General features: G+C 50.2%; 1 protein-coding gene across 1 annotated transcript in view; it reads left to right on the top strand.

Moving 5' to 3' along the window:
• LOC309684512 (E3 ubiquitin-protein ligase TRIM36-like) overlaps positions 1–24,815 on the top strand; it is a gene marked incomplete at both ends in the record, with an annotated part of 36,174 nt that overhangs the window by 969 nt on the left and 10,390 nt on the right. The gene's annotated exons all lie outside the window — the stretch shown is intronic.

The following is a 24,815-nucleotide window of genomic DNA, read 5'->3' as shown; positions in this document are numbered from 1 at the left end:
ATCCAGCCAGTTCCTTACCCACCAAGTGGTCCATCTGTCAAATTGCTTTCTCTCCGGTTTAGAGACCAGGATGTCATGCGGAACGGTGTCCAGCTTCGCACAAGTCCAGGTAGATGATGTCAGTTGCTCTTCCCTTATCCACCAATGATGTACCTCAGCCATAGAAGGCCACCAAATTTGTCAGGCATGACTTGTGCTCAGGGAAGCCCTGTTGGCTCTCACCCATCACCTCCTTATTTTCCATGTGCCTTAGCAGAGTTCCCAGGAGGATCTGCTCCATGATCTTGCCAGGCACAGAGGTGAGACTGACCGGCCTGTAATTCCCCGGGTCCTCCTTTTTTCCCTTGGTGAGGAGCGACACCAACTGTTTTCCTGCCCAGTTCCTGTCCTGTTGCACCATACCACTTGCTGCATATCTTAAAATTACAAAGGCAGATTGTTTTCCAGTAGTGTTAAAAAGGAAAAAAAACACTCACATTGATTATAGCAAGAAGAAAAGAATTTTTAAAACTGCCACAATTAGAGGAAAATTTGGAGAGCAGTACTGAGCAGTGAGTGAGCAATTACCGTGAAGGGAATGTAGTTTCATGACTTTCTGGAATAGTGTGCATTAGTAGAGTTATATTTTTATTTTGAACTAACAGGAACAAGAGGAAATAGCAAAGAAGCATGAGGAAAACCTTAGAGTTCAACACCAGAAGCTAAATTTGCATTCTGACAATTCCCTTAATAAATTCAAAGAAACTGCTTTGGTGAGTTGTGTGTATCTGTGGGATTAGAGAAGTTGTTCCCAAGTTTTTAAAATTGTTGGTCAGAAGAACAGTTTTGCAGTCAAAAGTAAGTACTAAGTGATGACAGAAAAAAGAAATGGACCATTGATAAAAAATTACTGTACTATTCTTGAGAGAATTGGCAAGAGATGGATTAGAGGTGAAGTGTGAAAAACCAAAGTTACCACCTCAGTATATATGGGCATTTTTCCTATCCTCCTAATTTATGGAGACTTCTAGGAGAGGGAGGTATATTTTGTTTTCTGTTCTTTTCATTCAATCCGTGGTTATGTTAAATTGACCCATTTCAATGCAGAATTCCTCTTGATGCTTTATAAGATGAAACCTTATTCTGTGGATCATTGGATGCATAAAGCTCTTTTCAAACCAGCGTCGCTGCTTTTTCTGTGGACTAAGAATCAAATCTCACTAAATAAACACGTTTGTTAGATATTAATGCTTAGTTATGTTCAGGACTGAGTTTAAAATGCATTGCTAATGCTTACCTTTGTTTTAAAGCTTAAAGTATTTCTTACATACATTTGTTCTGTTTTAGAGGAGTTAATGAAAAAGTCTTCACCTTCCAACAGCAAGGATTTTCTCCACTTAGCTGAAATGGAGCAAACTGTAGCAGAACAGGATCATTATCTTCCTTCACTTGTTGGAAAACTAAAGAAAACATCATCTCAATTGGAGAAACAAAAACTAATTACTTTAATGAAAATCCAAGAGTATCAGACTATCAGACCCCAGTAAGTTTTTAGACTATTAACATAAATCACAACGGGATTGGATCAAGTCAATTATGTGTTGCTGCTATAGGATTGGTCTCTCAGATTGAACATCTTTTTGCTGAATTTAAGATTTGGCTGGAAAAACTAACTCAAAAGAGTCACTATAGTTGGTAAGTGTAAATGATTTTTAATCTGTAGCCCTTCATTGAGGCTAATACTGAAAAACTGTGGCTTAGAAAAGAAAAGCCTTTCTGTTGTCAGCTTTATGCCATTCAGTGAAAAAGAAAATAGTCAACGGGTCTCGGTACGAGAGTCGTCCTGAAGCTACTGTGATATTTGGTGGTTTGTGTTTCGTTTATTTTCTTTTTTCTCCTGAAAAAAGCTCCGTTTGGGCTTGCTGCCTAACAAGCTTAAACTCACAAAAAAATAACCCTTGTTTAAAAGGGAAAAGGCGTGCTGCTGTCTTTTCCTGTTAGGGCCAGGAACTAGAATGAACCATGCCCCCATCTCATTTTGCTGATCTTCTTGAGTAATTTTCTTATTAGATGGAGGATGCCTTTGTTGAGTCAGTGTTTTTTGCTCTTTCCAAGTCTGTGTGTCATTGCTTTAACAATAATAAAATCTATAAAATCATTATTTATTTGGAGTTTGCTAACTTAATTATCGCAGTGTGCCCTATTAATGCTTATTTTTTTCTTAGGCTTCAGGAAGAGCACACAGTTGATGTGGAACAACTTAAAAGATGAAGCAAATGAATTGAGGAACATCTTATCTCAGGTGGAGAAGGATTTAGCAAATGTAAAGGCTGAACTAGAGATCCCAAAAAGAAGAAAACAATAGAGCACTCACAGGAACGCTGAAAAACCTGGTGGAACAGTGGAAGAGCCAGTTAGGCAAAAAAGAGATGCAGCAGAAAGTTAGTCAACAAAAATTAATCCCTATGTCACATAAACGTTTAATATTGCTTAATGCTTCAGACTCCGTGTATAGTAGAACAGGGTGTAGAATATAATTGCATAATATAAGAGAGTAAAATATAATTGGCTTTTCTTGTTTTGTAATGTTCGTATGAGCAGCTTCTTCACTTAATAGAACTTGAATTTCTTATTTTCGGGCTCTGAGTGAAGCACTTCTGGACCTCCGAGCAGAAACGACTGCTGATGCTGAACAGCAGACTATTTCTGCTGCAACACAAATAGAACGTCCAGGAGACTATTGACAAACAAAGGGCTGACAGTGAGTACTGGGTAACATATCGTTGTATTGCATCATTGTATTGTTGATAGTCCTGATTTCGGGGGGTTGCTGGTTGGTTGGCTGGTTGGTTGGTTGGTTGGTTGGTTGGTTTTCTTCCAGACACAGATAGAGAAAGTAAAATATCCGATTACAAAATTTACAGATAACCTTAAAATAAGGAAAAGCAGGAAAAGTTCTTTGTCAGATGAAAAGGCTGAGCTGAACCAAGAACTCCAGAGAAAACAAAAAGCGTTTGCTAAATTGCTGAGAGAAAAACATGAAGTGGAAAAAGAAGAAGAAGAACTGAGGAAAGGAGTCAGGAGGCTGAGCAGCAGCATTGAGGTAGAAGTGATTTTTAAAATCATGTTTGATGTTGGTCAAGTTTCTGCATCGATGTGCTGGGTTTGGGGGGAAACATTAAGTCCTCTTGGCAGGCATTGAGACTTACACTTGATTTTAAAATTTACGTTTGCTCACCAGCTGGGTTACCTGTGAGCTGTTAGCTTTGCTGTTGGAAGATTCCTCAAACAACAGGAAGAGCCTGAAAAAATACTTGCTCCTTGAAATAAGTTTGAAGGAGTGTGAGGAGTTGAATTACCACTTTTAAGGCTTCTTTGGAAAATGGAACTTGGTGATCTTCCTGGCTGTTCTTTTTTTCTCCTTGCAGAAGAAAAGTAAAGGATTTACAGTAGAATTATCGTGGGGGTTTTTTTTTGTTTGTTTGTTTTTTTTTTAATTCAGCTACTCGATGGTGATTATTCACTTTAGAATGTAAACTAATTCTGCCAATAGGAAGTCCTTATTTTTTGAGTGGAGAAAAATGCTTAGGTAGTGGTCATTAAACTTGATGTTTGTGAAAGCGTGTAATTTTTCAGAGCAAAGCTGATGAACAAAATCTGATAGCTGCACTTCAGAAAAAAATTAAATAGTTGGAAAGCGAACTTGAGAAGAAATGTGAAGAAACAACAAAAAAAAAAGATGTAAGAGAAGACAAGGAATGTGTTACTTAGACCGTGGCTTTGAAAGACATCATCAGCCTCGGTGCAGGCAGGCCAACTCTCCCTATTGCCTCTAAAAAAACCCGCCCACCCAACCAAACCTGACCAGAAGAAAAGCAGTTTCGTGACTGTAACTTCTTCACGTTCCCCGTGCTCTTTGTTGCTGCTCCTGTTGCTCAGTACTGCTATATTAATGCTTCCTGACCTTTTTGTACAATTAAAGATCCCTTACCAATCATAAAGTATACGGGGATATTATAGCATGCTTGTATAATGACATTCAGACTATTTAGGACATTAAATATTACTCTAGGCCAGCACTTACGCTTCCAATTAATTTGAGGCTTTTAAAATACCTGTTGCTTAATGTCTAGAGATATTTTTCTCAAATTGTGCTTGTTTTTTCCTTTTTCCGTGATTTTGCTTTCTGTCTGCCCCTTAGTAGCAGCAGTTGTTTTGAATGAAGGCAGAAAAGAAAGTACAGGGCCAAACCGGAGAAGTCCAATTAAAAAGACCCCAAATTGCTTACAGGAATATTGACTGTGATTTTTTCAGTAGCCATTCATGATCACATAGGTGTCTTAAAAAAAGACATATGTGCAAACCCTCTGCAAATGTTCCGTTTCCTTCAGTACCGTAATGGCAGGGTTTGACTGCTAAAAGATGCAGAAGAGAAAGGAAACGGTGACGGTGGTTGTAGCTGTTGTTAGATTGTGGTCTGAAACGGCTTCAAAATGGCATTTATTCTTAGCAAGTCTCTCATGAATTTCATGTAGAACACAGCCATGATCAGCACGTGGTTTATGACATTATTTTTTCCAGGTTTGGGGCTGTTGGTTTTTTTTTTCGGTAAAGCTATACTGTCTACAAGGTAACCATAATAAACAGAGAAGGGGGTGTGATTCAGTAAGGAAATAAATTGCAAATGCGGATTCTTTAAGACATAAAATAATTTCTCCTAAAGGAAGCAAGTTAGCAAATAAAGTTTTCAATGTAAATTTACTGGATGTTGCGGGCCTGAGAAAGAGAAAATTGCTCTACAGCAAAAACTGAGAAGTACCAGTGTCGCTGTTGACTGTGCTGTTGGAGTAAGAGCCTCCAAGACTGAAAAAGAACTGGAAGAACTAAGAAAACAGAATCTAGATTTTGAAAACAAAGTTGCTCACATGAGGTGAGAGGCATTCCAAAAGAATCTGTAAAAACTAAAAAAAATCTAAATGAGACAAAAAATCTGTGGAAAGAGATAGATAGTCTCTGTTAGGCCAACTGATGCAGTAAGGACAGGGCAAGACTCTATTCAGTGGTGCCCAGTGACAGGGCAAGGGGCAATGGGCACAAACTGGAACACGGGAAATTCCATCTCAACATGAGGAAGAACTTCTTTACTTTGAGGGAGCCAGAGCGCTGGAACAGGTTGTCCAGAGAGGTTGTGGAGTCTCCCTTTCTGGAGAGATTCAAAACCCACCTGGATGCATTCCTGTCCAACCTGCTGTAGGCGATCCTGCTCTGGCGGGAGGGTTGGACTAGATGATCTCCGGAGGTCCCTTCCAACCCCTGCCAGCCCGTGATTCTGTGAAAAAAAAAAAAAGGTGGGAATTTCAAAAACCCGTGGAGCCTGTGATGAGCAAACTTAAAGCTGCTTGAGGTATTTTGAGAAAACAGTTGGCTTATTCATTTTCATTGACTAAACTGTTAGATGATTTAGCGCTACCTACCTAGTTAACTTCTGTTCTCAGGGTCAAACATGGTCAGTACATGTTTGGACTGGGCTATCAACAAAGATCATTTATTTAATCTTGTCTTCCATCCTCCAGTCTCCTGCAATATGTCAAATTTTGAGTAATAGCCCAACATTATTGTTTATGTTTGTTTTTTCACGTTTAGGAATTCACACTTCAGACCCCAAAGTAAAACCACGTCACCAACAAAGGGGTCGACGTAAGGATGGTGAAAGTGCTGCTTCTATGCCTTATGTGAGAGAAACTGGAAGAAAGACATTTCAGTTCTTCAGAACCTCGAAGCGCAGCATGTGTGGTCCACCGTACTGTCACTGTCACCCAAGAACCAAAGCTCAATGGATCTACAGGTGGGTTCCTGCTTACACGAGGTTCTTAAAATGCCTCAAATATACCCGTCTGTATTGTGCTGCTTTTGGTTTTGTCCGTGCGGGTGACTATTAAGTTATTTCTGCCTAAATACAGGCAAGAGTAAATTTGATCCAGCATAATTTTCAGAAATAGATTGGGGCGGTATGCATAGGGAGAAATGTAAAGCTTTATAAAGCTTTACAATTAGTCAGACAGAATATTAACGAAGAGTAATTTAGCTGCCTCCATAGCAGGAATTAATTTCTCTGCCAACAAAGAGGGATGAATGTGATAATGTGCCAATGTGCAGTAACATACACATCCCCACTTTTTACACCCTCTTTTATGTGATTTATTCTTTTGAAATATGTAATAAACTGTGGATTAGTCCACCTTTGACTTCTCATTTTCATTGATATTTAAATATTGATAGCAATAGTACCAGTTTTGCAGTAAAATTTCTGTTTTCTCTCAAGAAGAGTTTCATGTTCAGATGTTTCCTCCCAGCAGGGGATGAAAGAATGACCTCGCTTTGCATGGTGTTTTTCCACAACTAGGATTTCACTGGAGGTTTGATTATGATGGATTGGATTTATGATTTGTTTAATTATTTAGGATTATCTTTCATCTTGGATAAACCTGGGCTTGGGTCTTGTTCAGATTTCTGTTATTGATTTAAATGTACTCTAACTTTTTGTGATTTATATTGTTATTTTTTGCATGTGATTTATGTGGGACAGATGACTGAATTCACTCTTCCTGCCATTTGTGCAGGATGATATTTTCCTTCATCTTTTTTCCATCTTTGAAATATGCTACTGTCGCCTTGATAGCACGCACTGTGTCATAAATTTGACGAGAAGCCTGCAGGTGGGATTCTGAGTCTTGCATCTTTCTTTTTGGTCATCTGTTTCAGATGTAACAATCATTTTACATATTTCACTTTATTTTTACCTTGCCAATAAAGCCGCGTGCAATCTAGTACCGTACGTCATTGGCATTTTATTTGCCAATGGTAGTACTTACATGTTGCGTATAAACTGCAAATTTGGGGATTATTGTGCAATTAGTAATTGGAATGAACGGAATTAGTCTGCAATGCCCAGAAAACCAGAGTATTAATAATAAAGATTTTTAACCAAGTGTTACAGAACGTGGTCAGTCATTAGGCAGCGTGCTCTGATGCAAAATCCCTGCCCAGCACAAACCGTAATACTGCCCGGCCGCTCCTGCCTTCGCAAGCAGAGATAAAGGAGGAGACTGCACTATGGAGTCATCAGATCCAAAAGCAGTTGATGCCTTTGGGAAGGTTTTCAGCACAGGAACATTCCCTTTGTTCAGGTCACGGGTGTCTGTGGCAGAATCGCCTCATTTGGAAGATCCTGTGAGGCTGACGCAAACGCTGCGAGTTACAAATGGTCTTTAAAATGCCAGAGAGAAAGTCTGTATTTAACAGCAGCTTGTAGGGCAGAGACGGTGTACAATTCGCCTGATGCCTTCGCTGACACTTCAGCTGATGTAACATTCAATTCACTGCTCAGACTGAGAGAGTCTTTCCTGAAATTGTAGCTGGAATTAGGAAACAATGTCTGTGTTTTTTCTATAGACAAATATCCTTCAGGATCATCTAATGCACCAACTTGGGGGAAAAGAAGTCCACGTGCGAAACCATCATCTAAGAATAAAACAACCATTCAGGTCACTGTTTCATAGAATCATAGAATCAGTGAGGTTGGAAGGGACCTTTAAGATCATCAAGTCCAACCTTTAACCTACCCTGATAAAAACACCACCACTCCTAAACCATGTCCCTAAGCACCTCATCTACCCTTTTCCTAAACGCCTCCAGGGATGGTGAATCCACCACCTCCCTGGGCAGCCTATTCCAATGTTTAATAACCCTTTCAGTGAAAAAATGCTTCCTAATATCCAATCTAAACCTGCCCTGACATAACTTGAACCCGTTTCCTCTTGTCCTATCACTTGTCGCCAGGTAGAAGAGGTCAGCTCCCATCTCTCTAAAACCTCCTTTCAGGTAGTTGTAGAGGGTGATAAGGTCTCCCCTCAGCCTCCTCTTCTCCAGGCTAAACAACCTCAGTTTGATATAAATTGTTACAGTTCAGTCCTTTTGGAAAAAGCAATGTGTCTCTCCCCACCTTGGAAATGTAAAAGAGCGCTTCAAACTTCCCCAACCAAAGTCCCGCAGGATTCTAAGCAACGCTGAGCAGTTTTGTTTATGTGCAGACATGCACTTCTGCCTGTATGACTGTCCTGGTTTGAGGTAAAACAGAACCAATTTTGTTCAGTAACTTCGCTGCTTAGCGGGGCCTCTTCTAACTCCTGAAGTTAACTGCATATTGTGCAGACAATGTTCACTCTCTCAGAGAGGTCAGACCAATGTTTATAGCTGATGCCCAGGCATGGGATGCAGAGAGGCTCCTGCTTATACTTATTGCTATAACCCCCACGGCCAAACAACTTTGTCATTTGCCACGTTGGAGGGTCGGAAGCGGAAAAGCATAGTGGTGTCCCACCTGGAGGGAGGAGCGGACAGGACAGGTGACCCCAAACTGACCAACAGGGTATTCCATCCCATCTGCCTCATGCTCAGTAGAAAAGCTGAGGGATCAAAGGGTCACGGGCTCTTCCTTCAATGGCCGACGTCTGAGGAGGACTCTGTTTGTCTGCCTGTGATCCCAATCCTGACTCTGGATCCGGAATCCAGTTCCCGTCCGTCACTGAGTCCAGCCTGGGACTGCCCCAGTGCCAGCCGGTGACGTGATTGTCATCTCGGGAGCTTGATACGGTTTTGTATATATTTTTCATTATTTCCTTTTATTTTATTATTAATATTTCATTAAAGTAGTTTAGTTTCTTCTAAACTCGTAAGTCTCTTTTTCCTCCTCTGCCTCTCTCTTTGTAGAGGGGTAGAGGGGAGCATCTGTCGGTCCCGTCTGGGGTCCCTCGGGTCCCCAGTGGTGGATTTGGCCTAAACCACGACAGAAGAGTATAAAACCAGGGACTTTCGGGAAACGGGTGCGAGCCGTCGGCGGAGTGAGACTCCCGGGCCGCCCAGCGCTGTTTTGCTTGCTGCCGCTTGCTAATAAATACTTCAGTCTTAATTGGCTCCGTCTCCTCGCATCAATTTGTGGGACTAACCCATAACAAACCTGAAATTAATTACAGCTTGTTGGGAGTGTCGAGATGCTCGGTGGGGGCTCGGGGGTGGGTGGTGGAGGGAGAAGCGGTGCCCTGACCCCCACCTCTTCCTTTTCCCCTCTCCTCCCCAAGACTGCACAGCGCAAGATGAGGGAAATGCTCCAGCAGGTGAAGCAGCAGGAGCAGAAACACGCTCCGGGAGCCCCGGCCCCGCAGCACAGCAAGGGAGGCTCCCGCCGTGCCACCCAGCACCGCCCGATGAATGTAACCCCCCAGCCGGACATCCCCCCCTCCCAAATCCTCCTCCCCCACCCCCAGCAGGTCAGGGGAGCAAACCAAAGACCCCCCCAAACACACAGCCCCCCATTCCCCGCGGCGCTGCGAGGATGCACAGCCGAGGGGTACGGGGAGCGCTCTCTCCATCCCACAGCCTCCCCCTTCCTCCTCCCTCGCCTCCCGACGCTCTCCCTTTAGTTGGACTAACGTGGGCAGGTTTGGGTACCTCAGCACCTCACGCTTGTGTCTCCCTTTTAGAGATTCTGTGTGCCTTGGAAACCTGAGAGTTGGAGATCTTTTTTTAATTAATTTTCTAATAAAAAAGGAACCGAGTTTGAAAAGCGATAGGGATAGGCAGCACTCTGGTCATTCTCTCCGGGGCGTTGTGGAGGAAGGCTGCCAGTCTTCCTCCCGGTGTACTTTTCCCCGTTGGCTCCAGACTGCTGCTGGGGCTGAGCTCTGAGCCGCCAGAGCGGTTCTCAGCAGACGGTCACTCGGCGCAGACAATGAGGCCCTGAATAGCCCTTCCTGTGCTCTTGATGGCTCCGGACGGCTCTGCTCCTCTGCTGCTTCTAAGGTGGGGCTGCCCCAGTGCCCTCACTCAGGAGCCTTTTGTCTGTGCGGGTCTCACTTGTGACAGGGGGTGGGGGTGTTGCCAAACTAACTGCTGTGCTGCGATGTGTGAGTGGGTGTTCCCGCCCGTGTCAGTGCCAGAGCTCTTCCGTAGGCTCCTTCTGCCAGCGGAGAGCCAGGGGCCGCTCCTTCAGGAGAGAGCTTGTTTAAAAAGAGAAAAAAAAAAAAGGGGGGGGGGGGGGGGGGAAGTGGGAAAAGAAAAAAGAGGAAAAAGATAAAAAAAGGGGAAAAAAGTAAAAAAAGAGAAAAAGTAAAACGGGGGAAAAGGGAGAAACAGAGAAAAAAGGGGGGGAAGGAAAAAAAAAAGGGAAAAAGAACAAAGGGGAAAAAGAGGAAAAAAGTAAAAAAAGAGAAAAAGTAAAACGGGGGGGACGGGAAACAGAAAAAAGGGGGAAAAAGCAAAAAACAAAAAGGGAAAAAGAAAAAAGGGGAAAAAGAGAAAAAAGGGGGAAGAAGTGAAAAAAGAGAAAAATAAAAATGGGGGGGAAAGGGGAAACAGAGAAAAATGGGGGAAAAGGCAAAAAAAATCGGAAAAAAAAGGGGAAAAAGAGAAAAAAGGAGGGGGAAGCGAAAAACAAAAGGGAGAAAGAAGAAAAAGGGCAAAAGAAAAAAAAACCCCACATATTAAAAAAGAAAGGTAGAAAGGAAAAAAACAAACGAACAAACCAAGGAAGGAAAGTGGGAACATCCCCCGGGCAGGAGGAGGGACAGGAGCCGGGGGAGGGGGGAGGTGAGGGGAGGTGGCGGTGCCAGCGCCGGCCCCGGGGGCTGCGACACCACGTTTTTGTCCTCTACTGCAAAGTGTTCTGTGAAAAACAACCAACCAAATCCCACCCAACGACAACATCAAAACCCAAAGAGAAATCTCTCCAGCTCACACGAGCCTGAGCTGCTCTCCGCTGCTCTCTTTCCAGTGTCTCGGGGGGGTCACGGCCGAGCTGAGATTGGGGGTGGTGGTGGTGGGAGTTTGCCCCATGGCTGTGATGGGGGGAGAAGGGGTGGGTGGGGAGTGGAGGATGTGGTGTGGGTTTTTTTTTTGGGGGGGTGGTGGTTTTTTGCCAGGTGTCGCTTTACCCAGTGGCTCGGGGAGGCGTTGGCATCAGGAAGCCTGTGCTAAAGCGGGGTGGGGGCCTCGCCGCAGTTGGTTAGCAGAGCCAAAGTCGTTATTAATGGTTATTAATGGTGCACTAATTACGCCCTTGTAACGGGGAAGCTCAGATGCCCCCTAAGCACCCCCGCGGTGCTTCTCTAGCCAGGCGAGCGCTGGGCGTCCCCCCCGCAGGAGAGGAGAGCACCTCCGGGGTGGGTGGAAGGGCATCACCCAACGGGGAGAGGACCAAGTTGGGGCTTGGGTGTCCCTTGGGGTGGCCGGGTGGCGGGGTAGGGCTGCTGGGGGCTGCCACGATGAGGGACACCCCCACACCTTTCTCCATGGCTCCCAGAGCTCTGCTCCCTCCCTCCCTCCCACCCATCCAGTGCCACCGGAGAGGTGGTGTCCCCCCTCCCGGGGCGGGCAGGGGCTGTGCCACCCCATCTAACACCTCAACGCACCAAAGCACCGCACTGGGGGAGGGACTCTGCGCCTGGTAGCCCCGTGCTCCCCAGCACTGTAAGGATGGGGCTGAGCCCCCACCACGGCCACCCTGTGCAAACCAAAGACCCCCCCAAACACCCCCCCCCCATTCCCCGCAGCGCTGCGAGGGTGCACAGCCGAGGGGTACGGGGAGGGCTCTCTCCATCCCACAGCCTCCCCCTTCCTCCTCCCTCGCCTCCCGACGCTGTCCCTTTAGTTGGACTAACACAGGCAGAGAGAGAGAGAAAGAGAGGTTTTATTATTCTTTTTTTTTTTTAATTTTTTATTTTTTATTTCCTAAAAGCCACCGGTTTTTCATCCCAGGCATGGCCAGAGGAGCTCACCCAGCGTTGAGGGGGGGAGGTTGGGCTGCGGCACACAGCGCAGCGGCTCATCAGTTTTTAGAATTAATGTAACGATAAAAAAACTAACGGCGATTTTTAAGTTTTGTAAGGATTTTATTTATTTATTTATTTATTTATTTCATTTCAGAGGGGGTGGGGGCGGGAGGGGGATGTTTGTTTTTTAGCACAAGCCGGCTTTTCTAGAGGTTAAAGAAAGGCCGTGCTCGGCCGTAAACGCTTTGGGGAAAGATCCCGGTTGCAAGGAGAGAAGGTGGGAAAAGAGGGGCAGGGGGGGAAAACAGATTTCCAAGAGGTTGTCAGCCCAGGGCTGGGGGAAAAAAAAACCAAAACACTAGCAAAATTATTATTATTTTTTTAATTTCAAAAATAAAACACACACAACCCCCAACCCCAAATGACACACACACATCCACACACAAAAACTACCTCAGGTTTTCATACCTCAGCACATTGCGCTTCTGTTTCCCTTTTACAGATTTTCTATGCCTTGTAAAACTGATAGCTGGAGCATTTTTTTTGTTTATTTTCTTAATAAAAAAAAAAATGAGTTGGAAAACACACTCTTACTGAGTGCGAGGCGGGAGAAGGAAAGCAATCCCACGGGTGCCAGAGCTCTTCCATAGTCTCCTTCTGCTGGCTGAGAGCCAGGGGCCGTTCCTTCGGAGAAAGCTTGAGAAATGTTTGAAAAGAGAAAAAGAAAAAAACCAAAAGAAAAAAATGGGGGGAGAAAAAAAAAGAGGGGAAAGAAGAACAAAGAGAAAAAGGAGATAAAAGGGGGGGAAGAAAAAAGGGGGAAAAAGAAAAAAAGGGAAAATGAAAAAAGGGGAGGGAAGAGGAAAAAAAAAGGAAAAGGAAACAAAAACCGCAAATATAAAAAAAGAAAGGTAAAAAGGAAAAAAAAAAAACCAACCAAACCAAGCAAGGAAAGTGGTGAAAGCCATCGGGCAAGAGGGACGAGAGCCGGGGGTGAGGTGGCGGTGCCAGCGCCGGCCCTGGGGGCTGCGACACCACACTGCAAAGTGTTCTGTGAAAAAAACCAACCAAAACCCACCCAATGACAACATCAAAAAACAAAGAGAAATCTCTCCAGCTCACACGAGCCTGAGCTCGCTCTCCGTTGCTTTTGTTCCAGTGTCTCGGGGGGGTCACGGCCGAGCTGAGATTGGGGGGGTGGTGGTGGGAGTTTGCCCCATGGCTGTGATGGGGGGAGAAGGGGTGGGTGGGGAGTGGGGGATGTGCTGTGGGGTTTTTTTTGGGGTGGTGGTGGTGGTTTTTTTGCCAGGTGTCGCTTTACCCAGTGGCTCGGGGAGTGTGACGAAACGGGAAAAAGGGCTTCACTGAGAAGTTCAAATTAATAATTTCTTTGGACTTCGCTCACGGGTCCAATACGTCACTATTGCAAGTTCTGTGTGTGCGATGGCGATTACACTATTGCAATTTAAAAGAAATTAGCGGGATCCACTATTGCGAGCTACAAATGCCCCTGAACAATAGCAACACAAACCACAAGGGCGCTAGATATTAATGCCTTAAAAGAGTGCACCAGTCACAAACTCAATCACATGGCATATACCGTACAGATGTTTCTTAGTCACTTACCCTCTCTCTCTCAGGTGAGGTCGCTCCATCCCGGGGAAGTTACCCTGTACAGCGTCCTGGATGGGGGGGCAGATCTCCGAGGGGCCAGCTGTATCCTTGGAGGATTCCCCATTTGTCTCCCCAGACCCTGCGGTTTATATTTCCTGACTCGGTGAGGGTGCAGGATTATGCCAGAGTGGATTACACTGTCTGGGATATTTCCCTCTGGTGGGGTGACAGCGAAGTCTCTGTTGCCAATTTGTGATGTCCGGTGCTCAACCTCACGGGAATAGTGGTGGGATGGGACTCGGGGCATTTTGTTTGTTAAGGGCCATTTGGTTTTGGTTGTTCTGTGCCATCTTGAGATAAGCCCGGGCTGAGCTGTTTTGCAGCTGCCCCCAAGTTCTCTCTGCACAGCCAAGGCACGGCGGGGATGGAGCTGAGTGGGATGGCAGCTCCCTGCCTCTCACCTCTTGTGCTCTGAAACCGGCTTGGCTGGCTGCTCCCACACCGTGTGTTACTGGCTTGCCCAGCAGGTAAAGAACCCAGATTTGGGACGCCACTGTGGTGTCCGTAAGGGGTCCTGGGCTGCCCTTATGTGGTCCTGGGGGGGGTCTCTTGCAGGCCAGAGGGAGTCTGGGGCAGCCCTTCAAGGATCTGGGGGTCCCCTCTGGTGCCTCTGGGGAGGGTTTTGTGGCTGGGGAGGGCCGAGCTGGTTTCAAGAGGTGCTTCCTCCCTTTCTCCAGCCCACCCAGCTCCCCTGACACCCCCACCCCCCAGCTTGGTGGGTGCCAGCAGTGCCAGCCTGTCCCACTGGGTCGGGCACTGAGGGGGGCACCGCCCCAGCTGCGGGATGGGAGGAGGAACCACAGCACCAGGGACAGAGACCAACATTTTATTTCTTTAACATTTCCCATGGGGGGCACCCCAGGGTTGCGCGGCTGCACCGCAGCTGGTGCCAGGAGGGACTCCAACGTCCCCCCCACAGCTCACCTGGCTCCGCTCGTGATGCTTTTGATGGGGCTCAGCACGGTCTCTTCTGTGCTACGGACCAAGCGGCTCCAGGTAGGCGACTGCTGCACCGCACTGTGCCGCAGCGTGGGGTGGTGTGGGGGGCTGCGGCGCGGGGCTGGGAGCTGCTCCCGTCTCACCCAGCTCCCGGGGTCCTGCAGAGGGACTGGAAGAAGCCAAAGCAAGGGACGACGGACACGAGAGCCCGCCCAGAGGAGCAGAGCGGTGAGTGTCCCTGGCACCGAGCACCATGCAAACAGCCCACACCCCACGGCAGCCCTGAGCTGGGGCTGTGCCGGGGGCTGCCGGCCGCTCACTCTGTCCCCTCCCTCAGCAGCTTCTTGACTAGCAGATGAAGGATGGGAGCTCAAGTCGATGCAGGAGAAGCAGGGAGTGTGTGGGAGACCCCCAGATCCTGCCCCAGACCCTCAGCCCGTGCCCTGCCCTGCCCTGCCTGTGCTGGGCAGCCCTGCCCGCCTGCTGAGGAGGGGGTGCTGCCCGTGGACCCCGACGGAGGAGACGGGGTGCAGCGGGCTCTCTTCTCTCTCCTCCTCTGCAGGGCAACTGAGGAGGCAGCGAGGAGGGAGCACCGGGCCCCACAGAACCCACTGGGCTCCCTGCCAACCATATACCATCTGAGCAGTGATGCCTCTCTCTACCCCCTGTCCCCCCCAAGCCCCCAGGTCCCCCTGCCCTCCTCTCCCGCCTATAGGTCCTATCAGTGGGGACAGCTCCTTCTGGTCCAGGCACGGCCGGGCTGACCTGCCGGGGGAAGGGGGGGGGCTGAGAGCGGAGCCAAGCGCCCGGCCAGGCCGGCCCCGGGCACCCTGCGCTGCGGCCGGGGCTGCCGCCACCTGCGGGGAGCGAGCGGGGGGTGAGGGGGCGGCAGCGGGGGACGGGGGCCTGAATCGGCCCTGTTTCCCCCGGGGACCCCCCACTCGGCTCTGCCCCCCCCAAACAGGCCCAGACCGCCCCCCGAGCCCCCCAGCCCGGTCCCGCCACCCCACAAACCCCCCGAACTGGCCCTGCACACCTCCGCGGCGCCGCCGCCGCCGCCGCCGCCGCCGCCCCGCCCGCCCGCTCCCGCCCTCCTCGGCTCCGGTCCCCCCGTCTCCCCCGGTAACGACCGTCGCAGCTCCCGCCCGACGCCGTACACCGGAAGTGCTCCCCCTCACGTCCGCCCACCCGCGCATGTGCCGAGGCGAAAACCCGGGCCACGCCCCCCTGCGTCGCCGCGGCAAACGCGAGCGAGGGGGCGGGGCCGCGCCGAGGAGAACGAGCCCCGCACCACAGCTTCTCTCCGCGTCGGGCAATGCGAGGCCGAAACCATCCCAGTCCTTCCCAAAAAGAGCCGGGACCCCCCGAAACCAGCCCAGCCCTCCCCAAAATGAGCCGGACATCCGCCTGCAGAGCTCCGCCAGCCCCCCCGACGGACATCACGGGGATGGGGGGAAAGAAAACAACCAGAAAGGTACTGAAAATAACTTGGAGGTGGGGCTTAGAGATCCTTCTGAGAGGCAAAACCCGGCCTTTGTTCTCATTTTTGATCACGGGGTTTCGCAGTGCTTCGCGGGCAGTGGTTATCCAGGGGCATCAGCTATCCCGGGAAGCGAAAGTTCCCATCCCGTGTGGCAAAAGTCCACTCGCATGAATAACTTAGACAAAACCAGCTCTCAAAAGGACAAGAGGCGCGTTTGGTCACCTTTTCCTTGAAGCTTCGCTAAAACTGTATACTCAGATTGGCCCTGTCCTGCAGTTTCTTTCCCAGAGTTTTGCCCCCAAACCCACGCTTCCGGCCCCGGTCCCCAAGCCCTCCCTCAGGGCCCACCGCCTTTCCCCAGCCCGGCCTGTCCTTAAAGCTTTTCTTTCCACACACAGCCCTTTCCACTCACCTCCCTCCGGGGCCTCCTCTCTCACAGACACCTCACAGCCCTGCAAACCTCCCTCTCCCGAAAACCCATTCCCCTCTCACTCCCCCCTCACACAACACCTACTCCCCTCACACCCTCGCTCCCACCCCCCCCCCCCATCTCTCGCCCCCCCTTTCCCCTCTCCTCCCATTCAAAATGGCGCCGCCCTTCCCTTCCCTTCCCTTCCCTTCCCTTCCCTTCCCTTCCCTTCCCTTCCCTTCCCTTCCCTTCCCTTCCCTTCCCTTCCCTTCCCTTCCCTTCCCTTCCCTTCCCTTCCCTTCCCTTCCCTTCCCTTCCCTTCCCTTCCCTTCCCTTCCCTTCCCTTCCCTTCCCCTCTCGCCTTTTCCTGCCACAGCCGCCGCCCCCCGCTCAGGTGACACCGCACACAGCCGCCATGAGGCGCGGCGGGGAGGGCCGGGGCTGTGAGAGGCGATGGCGGTGAGGGAACTCTTGGCTTTTCTCCTCTTCTTTTCATCTCCTCAGGCTTCGGGCAGCCCCGCGTGGGCGGCTGGAGATCCCCCCCTCCCCTTCCAGGAGTGGCCCCGGCCCTGGGGCGGCCCCCGCCTCCCTCCTCCCCACAGGCTCTCCTCAGGGAGAGCCCCCAAATCTGTCCCCCGGGCGGCCCCACAGCCTCCTGTGTGTCCGGGAATGGGGTTTCCTTCAGGGAGAGTCTCCAAACCTATTCCCGGGGTGTCCCCACAGCCTCTTGCGTGGCCGGGAATGGGGTTTCCTTCAGGGAGAGGCCCCAAATCCATCTCTGTCGTTGCCCTACAGCCTCCTGCATGGCTGAGAGCAGTGTTTCCCTCAGGGAGAGCCCCCAAATCCATCCCCAGGGTGGTCCCGCAGCCTCCTGTGTGGCCAGGAATGGCGTTTCCCCTATGGATGGAGCCCTCTCCTTCCCCTGACTCCACTCCTGGGCAGCCTTTTCCTCCCTCCCACCTTCTCCCCACAGCCTCTTCCAGGGCTGGGAGAACACTCCTGCCCTTTCTCTTCCTGCGGGATTTGAGAAGAAGAGCCCCCCCGTCTGCCCAGCCCACACGTGGGGTCTGGGCAGCTCCACGGCTTGTGTTTGAACCGGGAATTGGGATATTTCAGTTTTCTTCTGCGATCAGGCCTGGTTGTGAAAGGGCCAGTTGTAGTGGTTAGGCTTTGGTGGGTGAGTAACAGCAACTCTTATTTAAATTTTCCTTTTCTTTAGATTTTGTGTAAGGGGCTCGTTGTCCTCACGCCCACGAGTTCTGCTCCAGGTCAAGCGAAGCCCCATGGAACTGGCCCTAAGGGCGGCGGCGGCGGCCATGGACCCCTTTGGCGTCAAGAACGTGGTTTATTTTGAGTTGAATCTCCCTGTTTTTCTTGAAAAGCGGGGGTCTGGTTTGTAGCGAGGCTTAAAACCCCGGGTTGTGCCTAAACGTGGGTCTGATTTCAACCTCAGGGGCTGCAACTCTGTCCAGCTCTGACTCACAGCCCTGGCAGCACCGTCAGCATGCCGGGCTCGGCGTTCTCTTGTATTTTGAAGGGTTTCTTACGGATCGGCAGCAGCCGGGGATATTTAGCAGCTGTGTATTGGTGGTGGAATCCATGTGGTGAAAAGATCTTTGGGGTAAAGAGGTGAATAGGTGTTGTTTTCTTTTTTTTCACCTCGAGAATGTTTCTTGTTGCCTTGTACCTGTAAAAAGATGTTCAAATCGTTAAGGTGTTCAAATCGTTTCATAAAATTACCCCCTAGACAGGAATATGTTTTGTGGTTGGTTTGGTTTTTTTTATGAGAGTCCTTTCAGCCTGCTCTCCAGGTGGAAATGGGAAATGCAAAGGCATTACAATGATAGATTTGCTAAATCTGTTGCCAAGGTCTATATTACTGGCTTTCCCTGAAGCGGGGAAAAGACGTCCTGTTTAATTGTTGTTTGCATTTGAAATTCTCTGTGAAATGGATTAAGCAGTGTGGGCTTCTTTTTGTGGGTCTGCCCTTGGAAGGAGAGCGCCTTTAGGAAAAGGCTTTTCTGGAGGGACAGAGAATTTAATTACTGATGGCTATAAAAGCGCGCCCTGTTTGGGTGGCCTGAAAACAAAACCCGTGAAAATCCATGACTGAAAAATGAGACTTTCTCCTAATGATCGGGGCTGCTGTTTCTACTGATTGGCCCATGAATAACAGCTCGTTCCTTACTGGTGGCTGAGGACCCTTGAATTGTTTCCCAAAGCCTAAGGCAGCGGGAAGGGCTGGGGTTGTCAGATCACTGCAAATCAAATAAAAGAGAGCGGTTTGGAGTTGTCTCGTTCCCTCTTTCTTTTCCCAAGAAAGAGGGGTGGAAAATGGTAAAATGTTTTGCAGCAGAGTTCAAAATGGCAAAGGATGTACCGTGTGGGGGGTGGGACGTGGGTTTAGGTGTTGGTGGGGACCCCAGCAATAAACCGTAAGAGGTAGAGCAGCTTTGTGGGACTTTTGGGGCTTGTTTTTGTGTGGATATTCGCTCGTTGCAGACCACGTGCCGGAGCCCTCCAACGGAGGCATTAGAAAAAGAAGTCTTTTTCTTAGTACTAATGCTTTGAATTTTCCAGTGTGGGAAAAGCCGCAAAAGTGTGTATTTCTGCCCAGCTGCGGAGAAATGGGTAATACTGAGCCCTACAATAGCTTGGTTGTTTTTTTTCCCCCTGTGTGATGACTGGTGTGGAGGGAGTTTGTACCAAAGAGTCAACTTCTGATTGTGGGCAGCCCCTGTTTTAGGAACTGTTGCACAGATTGCTTATCGATGCAACTGCTGCCGCGACTCCCGCACTCCCTGCTGAGTGATAATCCAAAACTGCAGAGCGAGCTGGGTGCCCGTGGAAGGGGAACTGCACTCTCAAGTGGAAATACTTGGGGTCTCGTTGCCTGTGGGAGGGAAAGGGATGTCAAGAGTCAACCTAAAGGAACTTCTCACCTTCAGAGATCAGGCTCTGGAGGTGACAGTTAATTGAGGGGAGTCGTGGAAGCGTGCTTTACTGAGCAACATGCTGCTGCTGGCCCAAGACTAAATGTCTCCAAAGTTTGGGGTTGGTTTAAGTGCTTTTTGGTTATTAGCTGGATGTCACTCTTACAAGCACCTCTTGCCCTGTCTGGAGGGGTTTGCTGCTGCCTCCTGCATTGGGCCGAGGGGACCGGCAGCCCTTAGGACAGGGACTTTCTCAGGCGTGGAGGTTAAACCTGGTGCGTGCTGCTTAAAAACTGCTCTAGGTGTTAGTGCAGTGGTCACGGTGAGAAATGTGGTGGCTTAGGGGAGCCTGAGATTCTCATTCCTCTTAAGTGCGGGGGATTTTGGGGAGCCTGGGTGGTACAATCCCCTTCCTGCTCCCAGATTCCTGTCGCTGACCCATCAGCGGGGTGTTAGCAGAGCTGATGCCCGCAGCGGCTGAGGGTCGGCATGATCCCGGCATCGCCGGAGCTCTGGAGCCGAGGAATGGGAGCGTGGCCCGTTTCCATCATGGCTTGTCAGGGAAATAGTGCGGTTTGATATAGCCGGGGTGTGTAAACGGGGATTCCTCTTTGCACGTGTGCTTACAGGGTGCACGCAGGTGTGTTACTTGGAGTGTTTCTTAATGCCTGCGAAGCTTTCCGAGATTGGTTAATGAGCGTTGCTTTGCTGTGCAAGTGCAAAGTGTTATTTTCATGGAGAAACCAGCTCGGATGTTCCATTTAGGCATTCTGCCTTTAAAAAAAGAAAAATATTTTAAAGCTTTCCTTGCAGGCAGAATAACATCTGCTTTTGAGGATTGTTTCTTTCCCTGCAGGGTGGAAAAATCTACAGCCTCGCTAAGGCTGCAGAGGAAGAAAACTTGTCAGTTTCCTAGAGCAAACTGCAGTTTGGAGAGGGGGGGTGGTTTGCCAGAGCGCGTTTTAGCACCTGGTCGGGCACATTTCTTTTCCCTCGGGGCTGAGGTTTAACATGGCCTTTTCATTTGGCTGGGTTTTGGTTGTATGAATTAATGGGTGTTTCAATGGGAACCACAAGACCTAATTTCTCAGTCGCCATCCCAAAAATTGTGCATTCTAAAAAATCAGAATGCGGATGCAAGAACAGAATTTGGACCAGATTCTCCGGCGCCAGGACAGTGCACCGATGCTCCAGGGTGCTTTCCCCGGCAGCGAAGGCCTGGTCTGACAGGAAGGCGGTGGTGGGGATGGCGAGGTACTGCTGGCTCAGCCGCCCCACGGCCGGGAAGCGATGCTCATTCTTCTTCCACCAGCGCAGCAGCTGGTGCTGCGCTTGCAGAGGGGCTCCAGGATGTAGTTTTCCAGTTGCTGGTGGATCTCGGGTATGCTCTCCATCGGGTCCTACCCCAAAAGGATGTCATAGATGCTCTGAGATGGGGCGCTGGTGCATGGGTCCTTGCGAGCAGGCAGCTGGCTGCCGGCATCTGCGCCTGTGGCTTTGGAATCCGAGTTTGGCACCCCAGACTGGGTGGCAGATGGGGACTGGTGGTTGCAAACCCACAACAGCGTGGTTCTCACTGGCTGGTGCAGCTCGCTTCTCAGGCTGGGGCTGAGAAACTGCATCTCCTTGAAGCGCGGGTCCAAAACAGAGGTGATAGCTGCTGGGCTTTCGAGCACTTTCTCGAATGCAGTTCCCTTCAGTTTGGAAGACGGCAGAACACGGAGAATGGCATTACATGCGATCTACTCCTTGGTGTGTTGATTGGACAGGGAATCAGTCAAAAGAGAAAATAAGAAAAATTAATTTGCCTTCTACTTGGATGGCAGAAATCTACGAGAGGCAATAGAAGTCGGATGGTTGAACAAAATCTTGCATGGCTTTGAGTTTGCCCTGAGCTGACGGCTGCAAAGCCTATTGCGAAACCTATTCATTTTTGTGATGGTAGTGATTTTTGTTGGTGTTTTGTTTGGATGTCTTAAGAGTATAGTTATCAAGCAATTATCTCCCCCCAGCCCTGCCATGCCCGCCAGCAGCAATGGGCCGATGGGGTCCTCAGCTGTCAGGTGGGAGGCAGCGGCACCGGGGCAGGGAGGGGGATGCCCGGTACCCCCGGGCGGGCCGTGCCGCCGGTGTGGCTGGAGGATGCTCCATGGCTGCTCACTGCGGCATTTCCCATGGCAGGGAGGAAACGCAGGGGGAGCAGGGGGTGGGGGCAAATGGGGGAGGCAAAGCATCTGCACGGGGGGGAGGGGGGGGGCTGTGAGGGCCATGGAAAGGGGAGTGAAGGGCATCTGCAAGGTTGGAGGGGGTAAGGAGGGTGGTAGGTGTCTAAAATGGGGTGCTGGGGGTGTGCAAGGAGGGGGGGCAGCAGGCCGCTGAAGGGGGGTGTAAGGCATCTGCAAGGTGGAGGGGTGGGGGCTCAAAGGGGGAGGTGAGGGGTACCCAAGGTGGGTGTGGGAGGGAGGCACCTGGGCGATGCCTGTTGGGGGTCTCCCCACCAGACCCCCCCTCCTTGTCCCCTCCTCCGCATCTCGATGTGACCCCCTGGTGATGCTGTGGCCCTTCAGAGCAGGGGGACAAAGGCCACTGTCCCCACAGAGCCCCATGCCACCCGGTCACCTCAGCTATTGTCCCACCGGGCGCTTGTGCGGATGCGCCTGGTGTTGGGGTGCAGGCAGGAGGTGGCTGGGTGGTCCCCCCATCTTTCTGCATTTCCTTAGCCTGGGGGAGGGCCTGTCCGCCCCCCCGCTGCACCCATGGGACCCGGCTGCAGGAGCTGCTCTCGGGGGCAAACGAGAGGTGGGGAATTAATTAATCTGCCCTGAAATTACAGCTCACGGCAAAGACGGAGAGGAATTTGCGTCTCCACCAGCAGGGGATGACGGTCACGTCCTGGTGATGCTCAGCTGTGACCTGCGTGTCCCCCCCCCCTCACAGCCCCACTTTGGGGCTCTGGAGATGTGTCCTCTCCTGGGTCCAGTCCCCGTCACAGCCCAAATCCTGGCTCAGGAGCCAGAGGGGTCCCCGCAGGGGACGGTGCTGACCCCCACGATAGCAAAGGAGGGAGCCACAGGACCGGTGGCTTCGTCTGGGTAGGATGGAGATGGAGAGGGGCAAGGAGGGGGGTCTCCTGCTCCGCCACCAGAGCAGCTCCCCCAGTTTGGCCCCTCATCCCCTTATAACACTGGGATCAGTGTTATTAATTACACTTTGCGCGAGATTAATTACATTAATCCTCCCTCCTGCTGCTGGTGGCCAGTCCAGCTTGCGTGTGACGGGACGAGGGGGCCGAGGTGGGAAGTTTGCCTGCTCGTGCGATGCTTTTGGCCTCCCCCGGCACCGGGAGGACTCAAAGCCGGACCTGAACCTCTGCTTTGTACTTTTCCTCATCCTCAATTACACCAACGCTTCCCCAGGGAAAGATTTTTCTTTCTAACTGGAGGAGTTGCACTGAGACAGGTAAACTGAGGCAGGACAGTCAAAAATCCCTCTCTCTCCTGCTAGGACAAAAAAACTGCTGCAGCAAAATAATAATTTGGAGAAGTTTTCTTGAGATGGAACAACACTCTCTGCTCCGAAACTCAAAAGTGAGCTCGCCATCCCCTTTCCCAGCCCAGTTTCGATGCTTTGATGTTTTCCAGGCACCTGGCAGCGGCGGCGAAGGACAAAGTACTCGGGGGCCAGAAAAAGCTCATTCCCAGATGGGAACGTTTGTTCCTTTTGCTCGTTAAATTGGCTGGCGAGTGGGAGGTGTGAGCTTCCCCGAGCGTCGCTGCTGCGCGGCGGCAGGTGATGCCATTGGGTCGAAGCAGGAATTTGGGGGATAAAAAGCAGATTTCCGGTATTTTGCTCTTCTCTAAAGAGAAGGGTTTCCTGGAGGCCCTTTGAAAGCTGCAGTTGTGACTCGAGTGTGAGACGTGGTTGGTTTTTTATTTCTTTGAGCGCGGTGATCCCAGTGATGCTTCCCCAGCCCCGGGGGCAAGGGGAGAAGAGAACTCCTGTAGTTCTCCTTCAGCTTTTAAGGCACAGATGCTCTTTGTGCAGCGCTGGCAGTGGTATTTCAGCCAAGGAGGGCATTAGCTGTCAGCCCTTGGCTTTTTTTTTTTGAGGAGAAAAATGCAGTTTTGTGTGGAAAGCGGGCTTGCAGCAAGAGAAGCCTGAGCCTGGTTGGGCTGAAGACGAAGCTTCACCCTTGTAGGTTCTGAGGGCCTTTGGAGGTTGGTGGTGGCCATGTCCTGTGGCCAAGTGCCATCTAGTGAGTCCTGCAGGTATCACGTTTGGAGAATGAAACTTGCTGTGCTCAAAAGTGTGGGGTTGGGTCTCCGCACCCCACCCCCAGTTTGGAAATCCCTATTTTAATTTTTCGAAAGGAACCACAAGAATGAAGCAGGACGTTTGGTTTTGGTTTGAAACACTCAATTGTCTCCCCTTTTAGTAAATCCTTCCAGACTCACGGTGTATACAATACAGGTGACATTACAGGTGGTTTTATTTGGGTAGGGGAAAAAAAACCTCCTCCAAGTCCGTGTTTTTAGGGCTGTGCCTGAAGGAGGAGACACGCAGAGGTGTGATGCTCGTTGGCTCGCGTGGCCGCGGGGATGGGTCATGACTGGGAGGACGTAAGGGAGCTCTCCTCACCTGGCCCCAACTTGTACCTTCTTCTTCTCGCTAAACAGAGACACGCCGAGGAGGCGGTGATGGACCAGGGAAGAACGAGCACCGTTGCCAATATTCACTATGAGAAGGAGGAGCTGGAAGGTGAGTCGGGAGAGGTGGCACCAGCCCCACGCATTTTCCCGTTGCGCAAAGTCCCTGCCGCGTCCTGTGCTCAGTGTACGCATCACATGCAGCGAAACGTGGCATGCTTCTAAATAAACAAGCACAGTTATTTTCACATTTTTTTTAACGTTGTGGCTTTTCGACAGAGGGGAAAAAGCCCCCGCGGCATCTGTGGTGTGAGTGTTGGCCACGGAGCTGGGCAGTTCCCAGCTTGTTTTCTCAGAGGCTGCTCTTGGCTTGGAGAGGTCAGGAGAATAATTTGATGGCTGCAGACACAGGGCTGTGATTTTCTTTTTTTTTGTTCCAGACTTCATTATCACGGGACTAATTGGATCTCCTCTTGTCGCCTTGTGCCGACAAAGATTTTAAAAATAATTACCTTCTGTGGCTGCTTAATGAGCAGGTCTGAGTGTTGTCCAGCCGAAGCTGGAATTTGAGACGAGGGTTGATACTTTCAGGGCACTTTTAGGTGACCCGGAGCCATCGCTTGTTGTTGCTCTGTTGTTGCAAAGTTAGAGTAAAACAGGCTTGGAAAAAGGGACGGGTCTCTGACATTCAGGAATGCAGTGAAACTAAAATGAAGAGAAGTTGGTGTTTCCTCCTGGGATGGCTGTGCTGGTTTAATCATGGCAGCGGCGTCAACCGTCTCCGCAATATCGAGAGTGATGAGAACGCTGCTTTTTTTGCAGGCCACCACACCCTGTCCATGAGCATGCGGATGCCGCTGGTGAGGCAAAGCCACCGGCACCACCGACCCCACCGCCAGAAGCATCGGAAGAAGGAACGGGAGGACT

This window comes from Vanellus vanellus (assembly GCF_965231255.1).
Source record: "Vanellus vanellus genome assembly, contig: HAP1_SCAFFOLD_105, whole genome shotgun sequence".
NCBI lineage: Eukaryota > Metazoa > Chordata > Aves > Charadriiformes > Charadriidae > Vanellus > Vanellus vanellus.
Note: the sequence above shows the minus strand (reverse complement) of the source record. Positions and strands in the feature narration are given on the sequence as shown.